Source organism: Dipteris shenzhenensis, chromosome 2 (genome assembly GCF_047967505.1).
Source record: "Dipteris shenzhenensis isolate YYH24624 ecotype China chromosome 2, Dip_SZ_1.0, whole genome shotgun sequence".
Taxonomy (NCBI): domain Eukaryota; kingdom Viridiplantae; phylum Streptophyta; class Polypodiopsida; order Gleicheniales; family Dipteridaceae; genus Dipteris; species Dipteris shenzhenensis.
Window position 1 is genome coordinate 23,436,326 of NC_141597.1, and position 18,127 is coordinate 23,454,452.

The window sequence follows — 18,127 nt, forward strand, 5'->3', positions numbered from 1 at the left end:
GCACCTATTAGCTTCATTTCTATTTCTTTCTCTGGAGTAATAAACTTGCTAAAACTCAAATATACTATGTCTTTGTTCTCTTGAATTTCTCTTCAATTAGAGACATCCATGCAATAGTATGATGATTCCCCTCCCACACAAAAAACATCTTTCGAGATAAAAATGACCAAACAGCATCATCAACAATCTGTGCCTCAAACTCTGCATTTACATCCCTCCAATAATAATTCCATGATTGTTCAAGTTCATTTGTCACCTCTTGTGAAATACCATCTGGAAGTGTTGTAGATAAAATAAACATTCCCTTCTATTGAATATCTTTTTCAACCTCTAGAGCTTGCTTTAGGCTATATATATAAGTTCGTAGACCTCTCACTCTTGTGTTTACAACACAACGATATAATGTAGCATTTCAAGGAAAGGTAATGTTACCAGTAAGTCAGGGAAGATGACATAATTATGACTCCCACAAAGGTTATAGAAAGACTAACCTGCACAACCCAAAACTGAAATAGCTTCGACAACCCAACCAAATGTTGTCTCTTTCATGAACCTTGAATATAAAGTATTAGATAATGCCATGTCATTAGAAAATAAATATCAGAGAGTACCAACTATTAAAGCTTTTATTCACATCAAACCTTAAAGATTGAGCAATAGAAAAGTAAACTATAAAGACAAAACTACCAGATTTTCTTTATCTAAATGCAACTAGAAATCTTAACTTATAAGGCTTGTGTTGCTAAAACGAATCAATATTATACATATATTTGCTTCCAAATTTTTTTCTTTTGGTACAAAAGATAATATTCTTTGGAAGTAGGTTGTTATATTAATAGCACACTACTTTGAGATTGATATTTATAAGTCATGAATGAAGACCATAGTGTGACATGATGAATAACTTTTCATACCATATATAAAATAATCAATACAACGCATTTATACATCCTATATGACATACATTTTAGCTCTTGCATTGAATTGTTGTTGCTTTACTTGTAGATTGATGAACCATCTTCAAAATACCACCAAGAATGATCGTTATCAACTATGCTACATGGGAAAAAATGTCCAATACATTTTGATCTGTGCATGCACCCAAAATTGGACAATATAGTGAGAATCTAGCCCACGAGATGACCTCTTCCTCATGAGGAAGATAGAAATAGCAGGGATCAAGAAACGAGAGTTTTTTTAGAGAGACCATGATTTTGAAAGAGCTCAGAATTGGGCAGAATACACTGGTTATCTTGTAGCTAGATCAAGAAAGACAAAAGCCAGCCTAGATCATCATATTTCTCGCAAGAGAGTGCGTGATCCCTCCGATGTGGCACCCTCAACGTTGCCATTTGTGCCAAAGCAGCTCAAGGTCACCACAGACAAGACTCAAACACTACAGGGGCGAGTAGGCATGATGGAGTACGTTCTTCAACAAGACAACGGCACCCTACCAACATCATCCGATTTCACAACGAATTACAATGACAATATTGCGAGCGCTGTGCTCCTCCATGGATCACAAGATGCTCCTTTACTTGGCTTTTTGCTTGAAATCATTGTGATTTACCAATTTGGCTTTCCGCTTGAAATCATTTGCAACTCGATAGGAGCCATGGTGGCAACACCCCCATTCTAATTCTAACGAGCTTGGCACCGTTCGGGGATTCAAATGTAAGAGCGTCAACATCTTTTCCCTGTTTCGCCACTACATGAGGCGGGAAAGATGGTGCGATGGAGTCTACTTCAGGAGAAAGATCAAGAGGGGGGATTCTACTTTGAGAGTAATCAACACACTATGGCTCTAAGTACGATCGTGTCTCAACACCTTGCATCACCCTACTGATATTCTCGGCTAGTTCTTCTCTCGCGCCCAGTTTTAAGCCTGAGTCAAACAGCGATATACCTTGCAATGGAGCTTCCAAAGCAGAAAAAGCAACCTGCAGCAGGGGAGGAGAGCGAGGACCTGATGAGAGAAACTCCCAATCTGCAACTCAAAATTGTCTAAAGTTTTGTTCTTTTTGTATCCCTCAGAAGTCATTCGGGCACGGCTTTCCATCCAGCTTGGACTTTCGAACAGATAGCTGAAGATGTGCTTTAACCATAGAAGGTAGAAGACGACGATCCTATTATCGGGAGAACATCAAACAAGCTTCTTGAGCATGAGAATAAGTGAAAATTATAAAAAATAGAGGCCCTTTCATAGACAATACAATGAAAGATATTTTTAATTAATGGATGAAAGATAGAGGCCAATAGACCCCTTTTCGAGAAAATAATTTTAATTAATGGTTAATGAAATATAGAGGCCAATAGACCCCTTTCATCGATGAAAGGGTCTATTGGCATATTTTTAACATCATAATTTATATTCAAGAGGTTAAAGATGTAGAAAAAAAAGAGATAGATAGTAATGTTTAGTAATGAGCAACCATTTCTTATTCACCACTAATATAATTCATATCTATCTATTAAGTTAAAAATACTTAAATCAATTTACGTAGTGTTATGGATAAAATTGTCTAAGGAAAAAGGCATTAATATGTATGTGTGTTTGTATATGTGGCAATAGTATAATAAAATATGGTGTGCATAGGGCCCAAGGTTGAGGTGGCAGGGCATGACCATGTGCCACCCTTCCATGTAAGAGGACCCATAAGGTGTGTTGTACATAATCCATGATAGTAATATTATAAAATGTAAGGTGGCATGGCTCCTCCATGTGCCACCCCTCCACCTAGGCTACATTTAGTGAGATATGGCTCAAAGTCCATGGGAGAAGCAATATAAAATAGGTGGAGATGGATATTGTATTGAGTTATTCCCTCCATATGGGATAGGACCATGTGGGGGAGGTATAGAAGGTCCAAGAGAGCAAGTTAAATAATGGGGAAAGTAGGATGAGGTGGCAAGATTCCTTGTGCCAACCCTTCACTTGTCCTCCTAGAGGTTTGAACATATTATAAAATTGGAAAGAGACCAAGGGAGTATCATGGACTTGAGATATGGGGATTGATTTATGTGGAAAATTGAGGCAAAGGGTTGTCGCACACAATTGAGAGTGCGTAACCGCCTAGTCCACATGGGAGACTTTTCCACACACACCATGCATGTGGGAGGATACATTAATGGGGAGAGACCCCCTCTTTTGGCTATAAAAGGAAGGGGCTATTCCTTGATGAGACACACTCATTCTTGTAAAGCCACCTAGCTAGTATTTTGATATTTCCCTCTCATCCCTTCTTTCAAATAAAGTATGGTTCCCTTCCCTTGATGTCTCCATCTCTACATTCCTCCTCCTATCATGTTCATGCTTCTCTTCCCCCTCTCCTTTTCCCCTTGTGTCATAGTCTCCCTCGTCCTTCCCTCCACTTCTAATTCCTTTTTCCCTCCTATGACAATCGTTCGCCCTCATGATCTCCTTTTCTCTATGGCCCTTGAGCGTCGCCATGCTTAGCCTCTAGCCTCCGGTCTCGATTTCTTTTCCAGCTAATAGATTTGGTATGGCTGCTGGGATACGAATCTCCACGGCTAGTGGTGAATCTTCTACTCGTATGGGTCACATCTACAAAACTATACCATCTGTGCTCTTTCTAAGCTACTGCGTGTGCATTCGATTCGCGCATCTCCTATGTTTGACCGTGCAACAATTTTCTGGGCTGCTGCAACTTCTGGTCGCGGATAGTTTTCTCATTTTGCCCGTCTACTGCGTTCACTTGTGCGACAGTCTTCTAGGCTGTTGCAACTTCTGGTTGTGGATAGTTTTTTGCGTTCACTTGTGCGATAGTTCCGATAGTTCTCTAGACTGCTACGGCTTCTGGTCGCGGATAGTTTTCTGAGCTCCTGCAAAACTGTAACAGCAGATCCCACGCCCCCCTCTCTCTTCTCTTCTTCTTCTTCTCTTTCTCTTCTCCTTCTCCTCTCCTCTCCTCTCTTTTTATTAAAGAGTAGGATTTGAACCCAAGACCTCCCCCTTCACAAAAGAAAGACTTATCATTGGGCCAACAAGTTGGAAGTGGTAAAAAAGTAATGATTTTTATTCATATATTGAAATCGCAGGAACTGTAACTCTCTAACCGTAGGGAGTTTGCTCTTGCTATAAAAAGCAAAAATACTTCATTTTATGTGCTTTATCCACATCTCCTGCTAGATTTCCGATTCAGAACTTCTCTAAGCTCACTTCACGGATGCACGCCACACGAGGAGGGTGGACATTTATGTCACTTCTCGAAGCGTTTAAGGAATTGGTGCCTGGTCCTCCGCACCTTACGGCTACCAATGCACGAGATGTCTTCCTTGATCTTCATGTCGACCTTCAACAACTGATTGTCTAGTGCATTGATGAAGGAGATGATGGGTGGAATGATACACCGTGGATGATTCATGGTGAAGAACTACTGATACGCTGGGAGGATTTTGATTTTACTTCTACTCATTGTGCAGTGATCGAACTACTTGCTGCTTCAGAGGTAATTAAAACGGTGTCCTTCATCGAAGGGTGGGATGCTCCCCAAGCTTGGGGGGAGATTTGGCACATCTACTTGTTGATTCCTGTGGATAAGCTCGTCCTGAATGGTTTATTCACAATCTCACTACAAAGGTTTCTAGGCCTCGGCTATGGTTGGTAATGTTTCGACCAAGGAATCCATTTGTACCTAATCAACCTTTTGTGCCTCATTTTGAGCTTCAAGTTGTAATTCTTTCTGGTCTTAAGATAAACTATCAACAAAGGATTGCAAGTTTATTTGGTGCTAAACGTTTGGCTCAAGTGTTGAATTCTCCCCACCCTCTCCTCCTACCTATCTTGGACTACCGAGAAACTTGGGATGTCCCAATTTCAGTCTTGGTGTGATGACATATTGGATTCTTCAATTTGATGGAGCTTACAAACCTTCGACCAAGGCGGCTGGCGTGGGTGTGAAGCTTACTTCACCGGGTGGTGAGGAGTATTGTTACAGCAAGTCTTCACTCGCAAGTACTTGCAATCAAGCTGAGTACCCGGCGCTCATTTTTGGGCTATAAAAGGCACAAGAACATCATGCCAAGCAATTGGAGGTGCAAGGAGATTCTCAACTAGTGTGTGAACAAGTTAGTGGAAGGTGGAAGGTGCGGAGCAAAGGCTTGGTTCCACAACATCAACAAGCATTGGAACTTTGCAACCAATTTGAAGAGCTAAAAATTCAGCATATCCCTCGAGCTCGAAATCTTGTTGCTAATTTCTTGGCACGTGAAGCTTGTAATTCAATCACGTATGACATGAGTGGAAGCGCCACCCCAACAAAGCTGCAAGCCACGAAGGAGGGTGATCATTTGTAAGGAATGCAAAGGTTGTGGTCATCATGAAACTAAGTGTTGGGCATACTTGATACGAGTTCACCGACTTCAAAAGATCATCAGGAGGGTTATCAAGGACATTGCTCAAAAGAAGGATGCCAGATCGCACACCCCTTGAAGAAATAGCATGGCGACTACAAGAACTAGAAGAAGTTGAAGGTGATGTGCAAGCTCTCCAACTGTTGACATTTGTCATGGCATTCTTGTTTGCCTTGATGAACAACCTCATGCAACGCCGCGCCTCTAACCCTCGCTTGTAAAGATCGATGTGATATCATGAGGGTTGGTCCTTTTAAGATTGTCTATGTGCTATTCTATGCTGAAGATTCTTCTCGTGTAGTATTTCACACTACACGAGTCACACCCTACCCTGCCTATGTGTACTTTGTGGATGTATCTTCACCCGATTTTCAGTTCAAGCTTCCTCTTACTATTGTTCGTCCATAGATAAGCCTCTCTTTTCCATCTTCCAAGCATGGCTGACATTCCCGTGTTTTGTGGATGGGTGGAAGAAAATCCAAATGAGTATCTTGTGGCCTTCAAGCGCCATTGTGTTTCTCTCAACTTTCTTATTGAAGACAGATGGCTATTGTTTCTTTCCACATTTCTAGAGGGTTTGGCTCAAGTGTGGTATGAGAAGCAAGCCGAAGACGTTCACCAAAGTTGGCCAAGGTTGACAGCAATGATGATTGAGTATTTTGGCAAAGAAGAGGAGCTGGAGAATGTGTACCTGCAGGTGGCAAACTTGAAGCAGTCAGAAGGTGAGACGGCACGTCGATATGTGGATCGAGCGGTCGTGCTCCTGGACCGTTTGATTGCCACATAAGAGGACAATGCCGGATTTCGAGCTGGAATGACTCAGCATGTGCTGGGCTACCTTGTAGCAGGAGCAAGTGATGAATTTCGCCTCAAGCTTAAATGGGAGAATCCAGAAACTATGGTGCTAGCACATGAGATTGCTCAAAAGTTTGATAAAGTTCAGTCTGACCCCGCTTCAAAGAAGAGGATTGTCCCTCCGCAACCCCCTCAATTCCTGCAACAACAACTTGGGGGGTCTAACTCAGGGGCATACCCCCACCCCTCATCAGGGATGTATCCACTGCCTCCACCTCAAATGTATGGTCCTCCCTTAGATGCTTACCCTCAACAAGGCATATATCCTCACCCTCCGCCTCGAAGATTTCCCCAGCCTCGCCCACGAGCCCCCCTCCTCTCTACTCCCATGGCCCCTCCAACTAAAGAGGCCCCCCTTGCAATAGAACCTAGAGTCAATGACCTAGCCAAGGCCCTGAATGATCTTCGGCTTGAGATGGTGGGCATCAGAAACCAAGCCAACCACCCTCCAAGAGACCGTGCTAATGTTGTATGCTACGAGTGCCACCAGAAGGGTCATTATCGCACAGAATGCCCCAATATTCCAAGGGTGAATCTTCTAAGTGAGTCGGGCACTGAGGATTCTGATGTACAGATCCTTGACCTCGGGAAAAGAAGTCGTGCCACCTCGGACCCCTCTCCAAACCGTGGATCGGGCCACCCCAGGAAGAAGGTGTCCTTCTCAGAGCCCTCAGATGCTGAGATGGCAGACCCACCAACAGAGAAGACTAAAAGATCTCGTAGGAGTAAGTGGTCACCCTCGGATTTTCCCATCGGCTCAGGGCAAGAGGACTATTCGGTCGTTCAGGACCTTGCTCATCGGTCTTTGAGCATCACACTCCCTTAACTAATAGCATTAAGCCCTAAGGTGAGACGTGAGCTGTAGCAAGGTCTCTCAACAAGGAAGAGCAAGAAAAAGGGAAAGGTACAAGAGGTATCTTCTATCTCTGAAGAAATTGATCGGCACCCACATATAGTAGATGTCATCATAGATAATTGCCGTGTCAAAAATGTGTGTGTTGATGGGGGAGCTGCATGTAATATCATGGTGCCCCGAATCATGAAGAAATTGAATTTGAAATGTGCAAGGCATTCCTCCACTCGAATCAAGGTAGCAGATGGTCGACGAATCGCCACCATGGGAGTCATTGAGGATTTGCCCATCACTGTCAATGGGTTGACCACCACTATCAATTTCTATGCAGTGGACATTGAAGATACAGGCAGAAGTTACCCAGCCATACTCGGGAGACCATGGTTGAGAAAGAGTGATGCAGTCAGCTATTGGAAGACAAGACACATGTCTTTTGGTGCTTCGAAGGAGAAGATCCCAGTGCAACCTGGTGCCATGGAACCGGAAGAAGAAGAGGAGCATGACAGTGATAGTCTCTCATCCTCAGTGTCTGAGTCCATGGAAGAATCAGACGGGGGGGAGGAATTCTCAGAGGAGGAAGTTTACATGATGGGGGTGTCTCCGACCCTGCCACCTGCAGAAAAGATAACAGCTAGTCCTCAACAGCTCGAATCAATGCTTTCTCCAGACCTCACTCCAAGTGAGCAAGATGAGTATCTTGAAATGTTCAAAGATTTCCATGACCTCTTTGCAACTAGCTACCACCACCTTCGCCATGTGACTGCCATAGAGCACAAGATAGAGCTGAAGCCTGATGCAAAGCCTGTGGCTCAGAAGTATCAGAGATTAGGGCCCCTGCAGACTGATGCTTTGTGCTCAGAGTTGCAGAAGCTTGTAGAGGCTGGGTTTATTATTTCGGTTCACAATACTGAATGGGTTTCACCAGTGGTAGTCACCCCAAAGAAAAACAACAAGTGGCGGGTCTGCATCGACTATAAGAAACTCAATGCCGCCACCAAGAGGGATCATCATCCTCTGCCCTTTCAAGACCTCATTCTTGAGAAGGCAAGTGGTCATGAGATGTATACTTTCTATGATGGTTACTCTGGGTTTTATCAAATCAGAATTGCTGAGGAAGATGTGCTTAAAACCACATTTGCCACACCCTGGGGGACATTTGCATTCAAAGTAATGCCATTTGGCCTCACCAATGCTCCTGCTACCTTTCAAAGATTTATGCAGATGGTGTTTGCTCCTTATTTGGGGGATTTCTTGGAGGTGTTTTTACATGATTTCTGTATATTCTCATCACATAAGGAGCACATCATGAAGGTTAGATTGGCCTTTCAAAGGGTCAATGATGCAAATGGCAGTCTCAACCCTGAGAAATGCACCATTGGAGCCACTCAAGGGAGGTTATTGGGACATGTTGTCTCATCCGAGGGCATCAAGCCTGACCCCGAGAAGGTAGAAGCCATCCTCAAGCTCTCCCCACCTACGGTGAGCACACTCTGGCAGGTATTCTTCTCCAGCAAGGGGAGGATCGGATCATGTATCCCATTCGATTTACTTCTCGACAATTGCTCTCGACACTGAGCGACGCTATTCAGAGGTTGACAAGCATGCCTTGTCTTTTGTGTTTTGCATTGAGAAATTTAAGCATTATGTGGCTGGAAAGTCTTTCTTTATACTCATTGGCACTGGTCTTGCAAAGCAGGTTCTTCAATCACCAAATCCCATGGGCCGGTTGGCCAAATGGTTGGCAGTTCTACAAGAATATGATTTTTCTTTCAAAATTGTAAAAGGGGGTTGTTCCAACTTGAAGAATGCTTTGATTGATTTTCGCCGAACGGTGGGATTCGCAGTCTTGCCGGCTGGGCCATCTCTCACAATCTGCTCGCAAATAGAAACACACTACCCCGCAGGTGTCGCGCCCAGCAGGCCATACACTGTCTGGTAGAATTGCATTATTGGAGGATGCCTTGCAACAGATTTTAGTGCAACAATTGCAAGCAAATGTAGGACAATCGGAGCTCAGAAAAGTTGGGGATCCTTGGTATGGTGGTATCTACAAGTTTTTGACTGCTTTCTCCTTTCCTTCAGAAAGTACTAGCTATGAGAGAAAGAAGATCCGCAGAGATAGTAGGCACTACACCCTCCTTGATGGGGTGTTGTACCGTCAAGGCATGGATGGGGTACTCAGACGGGCCATTGATGCAGATGAAGTGCCTAAGGTATTGAAGCATTATCATGATGGATTTTGTGGAGGCCACTATGCCAGTGACTATACAGCTAAGAAGATTTTACTTGCTGGATACTATTGGCCGACCTTGTTCAAGGATGTCACTTTGTATTGCAAAACCTGTGAACCATGTCAATTCTTAAGTAGGAAGGATTTGCGTCCTAGGCAACATCACCCAGTGATGTCCATCCATCCATTTCAAAAGTGGGGAATAGATTTTGTCGGGCCCTTGCCAATGACTGCCCGCAAAAAAAGAAGTATCTTTTGGTAGCCACTCAGTATGTCACTAAGTGGGCTGAAGCTATCGCCCTCTCTGCTGCAAATGGCAAGGCAGTTTCAAATTTCATATTTGAACGTATCTGCACAAGGTTTGGGACACCCATGGAGATAGTCTCTAACCATGGGAGTCCATTCTTAAATAAAGCAGTGGAGTTACTCATGGATCGCATGGGTATTGATCATCACACCCCAGAGACTTCACGTCCTCTAGCTTTTTGAATCATCACCATCTGAGAAGATGGTGACCCCCAAGATATGATACCAATGTAACACTAAAGAGGGATTTGCTCTGCAAATTCAACCCGGACCACGGTTTCTTGGGAGCTCCCTTCCACCATACGTGAACTCTCCCTCCTGTTCCTTGTCTCTTCCTACTTTCCATGTGGAGCCCTCTCTCTCTAGAAACCTCCCCCATGCCCAATGCATGCCATGTGGATTCCTTTTGATGCCACTAGACATTAATTCGTGTGTCCACCGTTGCACTTTCAAGCCCTCTTGGTCTCCTGCCTCACCATAACCAAGCCGTAGACTTATGCAATTATGGCTGATGTAACATGATCATACTTAGTGATGGATGTAATCCTTTGAATATGAAAGGAGTAAAATAGCAAAGTTTTTTTTTCATCATGCACTGCTTACTAACTTTACATTTGTGAACTAGACTTGCTAATAGAGAATTTATTCCATCATTGGCAATTAAATTTTGTACTGCTAAAAAGTAATGCTCGGTATGGTGAAAAGCAATCACTCAAACCAATATAAGTAGTAACATTGCATAAGACATGCAGAAGTAGAATCCAAGGGGTCCACTATGTAAAAACGCAAATAGCATGTGTGATTTCTCAAGGGATATTTATATACTCCTAAATTATATAATATTTTATATAACTTCACAAGAAAATAAAACCACTTCTTTTGATTACACGTGATAGTACATTACAAAAGTTAGACTATGTTAATGTAGATGGAAGGGCCTCATGTTGAGGGCTTACTTGCAAACCTTTATTATGAAAAAATGGAGCAATTCATGCTAGCATAGACAAATTTATTGCATTCAAATAGGTTTCATTTGAGATAGAAGGATTTGTTTACTTTTCTCAAGATCTATGAGCTGTGAATTATTATTTGGAAAGAAAGGATAAAGTAGTTTCTCTTTCCAGTCATCATAGACTTCATTCAAAAGTAATGGCTAGAATATCAAATATGAATGGCATACTCTTTAATAGCATCTTCAAACTAGCACATCAAATGAACAAAGAAAATAAATCTTTTGTTGCATTTTGTGTATTGATGCACAATCTAGTTGTAGACTAGCATATTCTTAGGGGAGATCCTAGTGAGCCTTGGGCTAGAACACCTTATTAGTTCCTGGTAGAATGAGTCCCCTCAGACCTATCATCAATTTTCAAATTCATACTTCTAATATACCACCTTATTACTTCTAGCAGTGGGCCATTCAACATGTTAGTTTCTCACTTGCAAAGTGATCTCTTGATTCAGCATACTAGCATTCTTTTGCACTACATGCATAGTTGGTGGTTTTAATCAGAATTGCTTTACCTTTTTTAGCATATGTCAATCTTGCTAGTGGCCTGCTTTCTCTAGTAGACCATTTGTTGCTCTTCTATTGGATTCTCTAGAAATTCATGCTCTTCTTCATCTCATCAACCTTCTTTGTAGGTGACTGAGTAATCGGAGTGACCATCTCCTGTGCATTTTATGTTTTCCATTCATATTCTTCATCAAAGATTACATTTTTGTAGATTATGACGTTTCAATTGATGAGATCATATAACTTGTATGTGTTGCTCTCTTTGCCGTAGCCGATCACGAAGCATTTACGTGACTTGACATCCAATTTTTTGCAATGATCATCATGTATATGGGCATATGCTATTCAAAAACATATGCAAAGATGCCCAATGCATGGCTTGTATCCAGCAAATGCCTCATAAGGTGTCATACCTTGAATTGGTTCGGTCAGAAATCGATTAAGCATTGTTTCTCCTTCTGCCAACATTACAAACATGTCTTTCGTTGCCATAAATACCTCACTAATCTCTTGAAATTAGGAAACCCTAATTGGGCATCCTTTGGAGACCCCAATTAACACCTAATGGTGGTGTGCTTATTGATTCTTTTTAGGGTATTTCTTTGAGAAGTCACATAAAAGTCAAGAGGCATATAGGGTGTTGGTGTTAACTAGTCCAACCACCTCGACTGGGTAGGCATTCCAAAAACATCGGCAGATCCAACATCGTAGTCACCTAACCTTAGCCCACCTCTGATAGGGCCTTTGAGGCACATGCAAGAGGGACACCACCATTCAATATGGTAGCACATCTAGTTAAATATGGTTCCCCCCACATGATCGTAGTTGTTTTAGGATATGGCAATTAAAACAAACCCCACAGCACCTTACGATGACTATTGGCAAGAAGTAGAATTTAAAAGGGGCACCTTGCCCCTCTATCAAATTTGTTGTACCAACTTTTGAAATACATTTGATATTGCTCAATTAGGGCCTGTCATAGCAGTCTACGAGGGGACTTTGAGCACTGTATCTTCAAAGTTCTGCATTCTAGCTTCCAACCTTTTTTTTCCTTCGTGCTATGTTTTCATGAAGTGTCGTATCAACGCATTTGATTCATGAAACCCATTTCAATTCTATACCACTTGACACCCAATCCATTTGCTTAATTTCTTGGCTCACAGCTGTAGTTTAGATAAGATGTTGTCTTGATAAGACTAGTTAGCATGGTAGACAAACCCTATTAAAAGTAACTATTGGCCTCTAGCAATCCTTGCGGTGATTATTTGGGGTCCTACCTCCTCCACAGTTTCCTTACCTACGGTTTTTATGGTTGAAGTGGGACTTTTGACAAGGAGGGAGCCAAAAGATCCTTAGGTATTAGTAAATTCAGCAGAGCCATTTCATTAGGCTTCTTGTTTTGATCTTTATGCCATAGAGGCACCGCTTATGTCTGTCTACCGCTTGTCAAGGTTTCTATTCTTTTGCACTAGTTAATCTGGCAATTGACAAGAGAGCACCAAGTCCTGCCCAAGATGACTTCTTCCTCATTGGTTCCATTGGGCATGATAAAGAACTTACTCTCAAAAGCATGATCATTCACAAAAAACATAATCGTAGCATACCCCATAACCTGCATCATTTGTCCACTTATAGATCTAATGATGCCATATGTCCTGAGCAAGGAAGTTGTGACTATACCCTAGATACACACGCATGATTCTTGTGATGCTTGATGGATTCAAGCCCTATAACTACACACAACTTGGCTAGGTAGTTGATGATGTCATCAGGCTGGAATGGTGGTGTATGTGATTGAGTGATCAAACCAGTAGGCATAGTTAGTTCCATGGCATGGGGATGTGTTTGTGTGGTGTTTGACCCAAATGTGGTCGATGGTAGATGCATGTATTGTCATGGGCTCAGACATTAGCTGGTGCATGTTGTGTTGTTGCATGAACTCGTTGAGCATATCAAGACTCTTGCTACATTTGTTGTAGCAAATGTTGAAGTCATTGACAGCGTAAGTGTTTTTGTGATGTTACGTATATGTTAGGAATTTTTGCAATGCTTGCATCAAGGTGATTGTATTTGCTTTTGGTGATTTGTAGATGGTTACGATGGCAATTTCATTTGTTTGGGATTGTTTGAAAATAGTGAGCAAGCAATGAACTTCATTGCTGATGATCAATTACTTGGACAGTAGGTCAAGGTTGTTCTTATAAAAAGTTGTTATTCCAAGGGCTCTAGGATCTAGGACATGGGAGAAGTCTGGCATGGATGTTTGTATTGTGTTGTATGTGCACATCTCTTGCAAGCATAAAATATTTGTAGCAAGCATACTTTGCAATGACAAAATGTATTTTTTGTGTGCTACAAAGGATCTTGTATTTAGCGATTGTAGTGACATGTTGCCTTGGTTTGCATAGTTGAAGTTGACTTGCTGAACTTGCCATGGACATGTATGTCTTAAGCACAAGAGTTCTTCTATGATTGCGTCGTCTACCTTGATGTGTGCTTGTTGGAGGGTTTTGACGATGTATAGGTTGGTGAGGTCACGTACACGAGAGAGTGTTGTATAGATAAGCTCGTGCGCTCGAATGCCACTAGGGTCAAATGCTAGGGAGCCCGCCTTGCGCATGGTGAATTGTTTTTGTAGCGCGGCTGGTTAGATTGGAATTGATATCGGTAGATAGTGTTAAGGTGGTTTTCCCCAACCTAGAATTCTCTTGATATTTGAAAGATGGGTGTCCTTGTTGTTGGGATTCCTTCCTCGTACAAGTGAAAGTGAGATGACCTTGCTTGTTTGCTAGCATTTTGACTTGTTAGCTCAATCCAAATGATTGGAAGTGTCCTTTCTAAGCTGGCAGCCCTAAATACTGCGTTGGACCCATTTACAAGGCCATTAGAAATGTTCAAATTACTTGAACAAATCTCAACAATCATTCCAAGTTTTAGGTATAAGTGCATGTGGAGGCCCCCTGTTGATTTTGCATTGTGTGGAATGTTGATTGTTTTACTTGATGTGTTCCTGATGTCCTTTGTATGTGGTATGGAGTTGTTGGCAACTGTGAGAATATGTTATGGTTGTGTGCATCCTTCACTGCATTTGTACAAAAAAGGTCAGGGACTCCAAGTGGAGTGGCTAGCTGCCTGTAATACAATCAATTAAGCTCTGAGATGTCATTGCCACTATGAGAGCCAATTTGTAGACGGTTAAGTTAACCCAAAAACTCAGTATTTTGTCACCGCATTGGTGTCGTAAGCTCGTAATATAGCACGTTGTCACTCCACACTGCAGAGGAGACTGCCAATGCTAATGGCTTTTGTGATAATATCTAACAGCCCTTTGTGGGGCTTGCCCAACATAAGTCGCCACAGAGTAGTATGTCAACTCCTTTGAAAGGCTGCATGTGGATATGTTTGATTTCACGCATATGCATGTCTACTACAATGAAAGTGTTTTGTCTGACTAGCGAGATTTCATCGAAGATAATCAATTGGACATCCTTGTACACTTGTTGCGAGAGTGTTTGTAGTTTATCTGCGGCAAGGCTTTTGTATGTTGATATGAGCAATGGCAAGTGCAACATAGAGTGGATAGTTGTGCCACCTATGTTGTATGAAGCTTTACCAGTGTATGCCAATAGTAATACTTTTGGAAGCTTTGTGTTGGTGGCTTGGTTGTGTGGGTAGTGACGGAGGAGAGCTTGAACTATGAGAAGGAGGGTAAATGTTTTTCCCGTGCCAACATCTCCAGATAGAAAGAGGCAGAATGGTGTTTTCTTGGGTAGCCGTTTCTTTGGCATGATGTCTTCGACGATAAGACATTGGTTTGTGTTTAGCTTCTACAACTCATGATGGAATTGCTCGTTTGGCATGCATGTGAAAGTGAAATCCATTGCCTTGTTGACTTGGTTTTGTTTGTTGAGCCCCTGAAGTTCCACATGTAGGTCAAACTCGGCATTGAAGTTGTTCATGTAAATGTCTTTTGGATGCCTCTGCAAAAAGATTGTTGGCTGCACAATGGCAGAGTGCAACACTAGGAGATACTCTTCTTCGGTGAATGACAAAGCTTGTAGGAAATCTTTGTAACGAAGGTTTTTTTTTCCCAAGAAAATTACTTCATTAAGTATGAATGAAAACCATGAGAGCAAGCTCAAATGCAAGAGTACATCATGCAATGCATGAAGAAAAAACAGCTCAAAGTGAGCTAATAAAGAAGCAAGGCGGAGGCTGAAAATGCCATCTCAACCCTAAAGGAAACTCAGAGAAGAAAGGAGATCCCTTCCAAACTCTGAAAAAAGTAACTCTCCTGGTAGTGGTTGCTCTGGAGGATCCCTACATGCTTGCCCAAATGGCCATCAGAGTGTGTACTGTGTCAATCCAAATACTGGCCATAGTCTGGGAAGGGTGAACCTGGATATCCTCCATCGCCTCTGTACACCTGGCTCTCCAAATATGCCAAGTTACAATGCTAGCCAAAATCTCCCAAGACATGTCTATTGAGGCATGAGCAGCTAACGAAGGTTTTCACTGGAACCTTCCTCCAAAAAAGACATGATTGTCTTGTAGTTTTTCTTGTGCATGTTGGGTGACATCCTTTCATCAAGGGGGCTCAAAATTTTGTCGTTGCCATAGGTGGACGAGGAAAATGAAAATGATATGAGTTGCCTTTTCTTCAGCAAGTTTTCCTATGTTTGTGCCTTTGGATGTCTTTGTTCTCTAGTTGGAACTCATCAATGTTTGTGGTATGTACTTGTCCACAAACCTTTCTATCACATCATTTGCACACGCTCCATAAGTAGGTGTTTTTTCCACCCATATAAGTCCATGATCATGCTGATTGCCTTTGTTCTGAAACTGGGTGACGAAGAAAAAATCTAGCACTTTCCTAATAATTGTGTTTTCTTGTCGCAACAGCCTTTTCATTGCTTGTAACACTGTTGCGCTGTCTGTCCTTGTTGGAAATCCCAGTGCAATCAGGCAACTGCAAGTCCCTGATGTCCATGTGTCTGCCCTGTACATCAGGAGCTCCACGACTTGCCAGGTACCCTTCCTGCTTTGTGTGAGGTGCTGCCCATGTGCTAGTCCCCCTCCCTTTCTCTTCTTTGGGCATCTTCTGCCCTAGGTCTCCCTCCCCCACGCTCTCCTCATTTGGGGGCTTACAGATGGGGAGGTGACCATTCCAACATCTAGACTATTGAGTGTATGCACATATTGTGTTTGCATGTTCAGAGGCATATTTTTGGTGGCAAATTGTGGCAGCTTGCCTTTGTGTAGTTGGTTCTGACAAAGCTTGCAAAGAGGGTGAGAAGTGGTTTGGTTGTCCATCGTGATATCTTGTTGGAGCATAAAGTTTGTAATTGCACCGGATGCTTGTGCCATTTTCCCCTTGAATTCAAGGGTGTTGCAAGAAGCACAAGGAAATGAAGGTGTGTCTTCTATGCTCCTCAGGTATTTCTTAACAGGCTTACCTACGATCGCATGAGTGGCAATCACCCCATGCCCAACCAAGGTGCCACCTCTTTTGAAGTGCGTGCCGGTGCTTAATTGCTACATACAAAGAGTGGCCGGCATCTTGGAACATTTATAAATAAGTTGTTGCAATAGCTTTCGCAGGTGCTTCCATCATTACTTGCACTAAACGTAGTAATTTCTCTTTATGTTCTGGGTGCCACCTAGCATAAGCACGTTTACGCTTCTTTGGGTGCAATGGGGATATGTTTGGGGGGCAACATAGCTCGTCCACAATCAAGGTGTACAAGGTTGGGTTTTTCTCATTGACAGCAAAGACAAAATGCACGCCTACAGTGTCTTGACAAATCAATTTGAAACAGCACCAGAATGCAATTCCCAAGTGAAGCAAGCAATCGTGAAGCAATGAGCGCAAGCTTGATGCATTTGAAACAATGGAAATGATACATTCAACTGGCATACTAGAGGGATTAGACTTGTGCAAGTTCTCTATTAACTCTTTCCAAGGAGATGTAATAGGGAGCATCACTTCATCGAAGATCAATCCACAAAGTGTTCGCCATCTCACACATGTTCCACAATGCTGTGGGAGACACATCAACATATCATGCACACTTCCACCATTAAAAAATGGAGTGATGACCCAAAGCTCTTGGGTGTGTGAGCACCCCAAACCTAAAAGACAGCTCTATGGACCACTCTCATCGCTAGCTCATTCTTTAGTAATAGATGAGTTGTCTCTATTTATCCTCTTTCCAACATACCATGATGTTAGCCTAAGACCTGGGACACCCATAACCTTTATCCAGAATATCTTTCCTTCTTCTCCCTTGCCCACCGGTTCATGCAAGGTAAGTGCTTGCCATGGAAAGTGCACTCTGTGAGACCACATGTTGACAAACGCTGTACATAGTTCTATCTATGCTCTCCCTTCAACTTGCTCGTATGTATGCGGGGGAAAAAACTCTAACACACAGAGAAGCAAGTCATGTTTGGCTACATATTTTCTTCTAAACACATCCCATTGTGCATTGTCAAATTGTTGTATGTCTACTGCATCACCCATATTGTTTACGTGCATCGTGGTGGAAAAGTTGATCAAATAGTCACTACGTGGTCATCTTTTTTGTTGCAAGGGTGGATAGAAAATTTGATTAGAAAGTGCAAATCTCAACCACAAAGCTATACAAGCACTCATATGTTTGGCTCAAAAGCCACCAAGTGCCCAGAGCTGTTAATAGTGAAGCTATCACTCGGTTTTAGGTCAACGAGCATGGACCTAACACTTAAGACACTTTCTTTGTAAAAATCTAAGAAGGCTGTCTGGGTACCAGCCAAAGTGTCAACGTGCGCGCCTCGAATGGTGACTGCTACGTTAGGACCGTCATGATGGCAAATGCAACCCTTCAGCAGAGGAACCTTTGCAATGTACTGAACGCTAGTGCACGTGTAGCAGTATGTATGTGATGGGTCACGGCTAACGCGTGTGCCACCACAGGGACCACACTGATACTCCACTAGTTGTGCATTGAGGTTC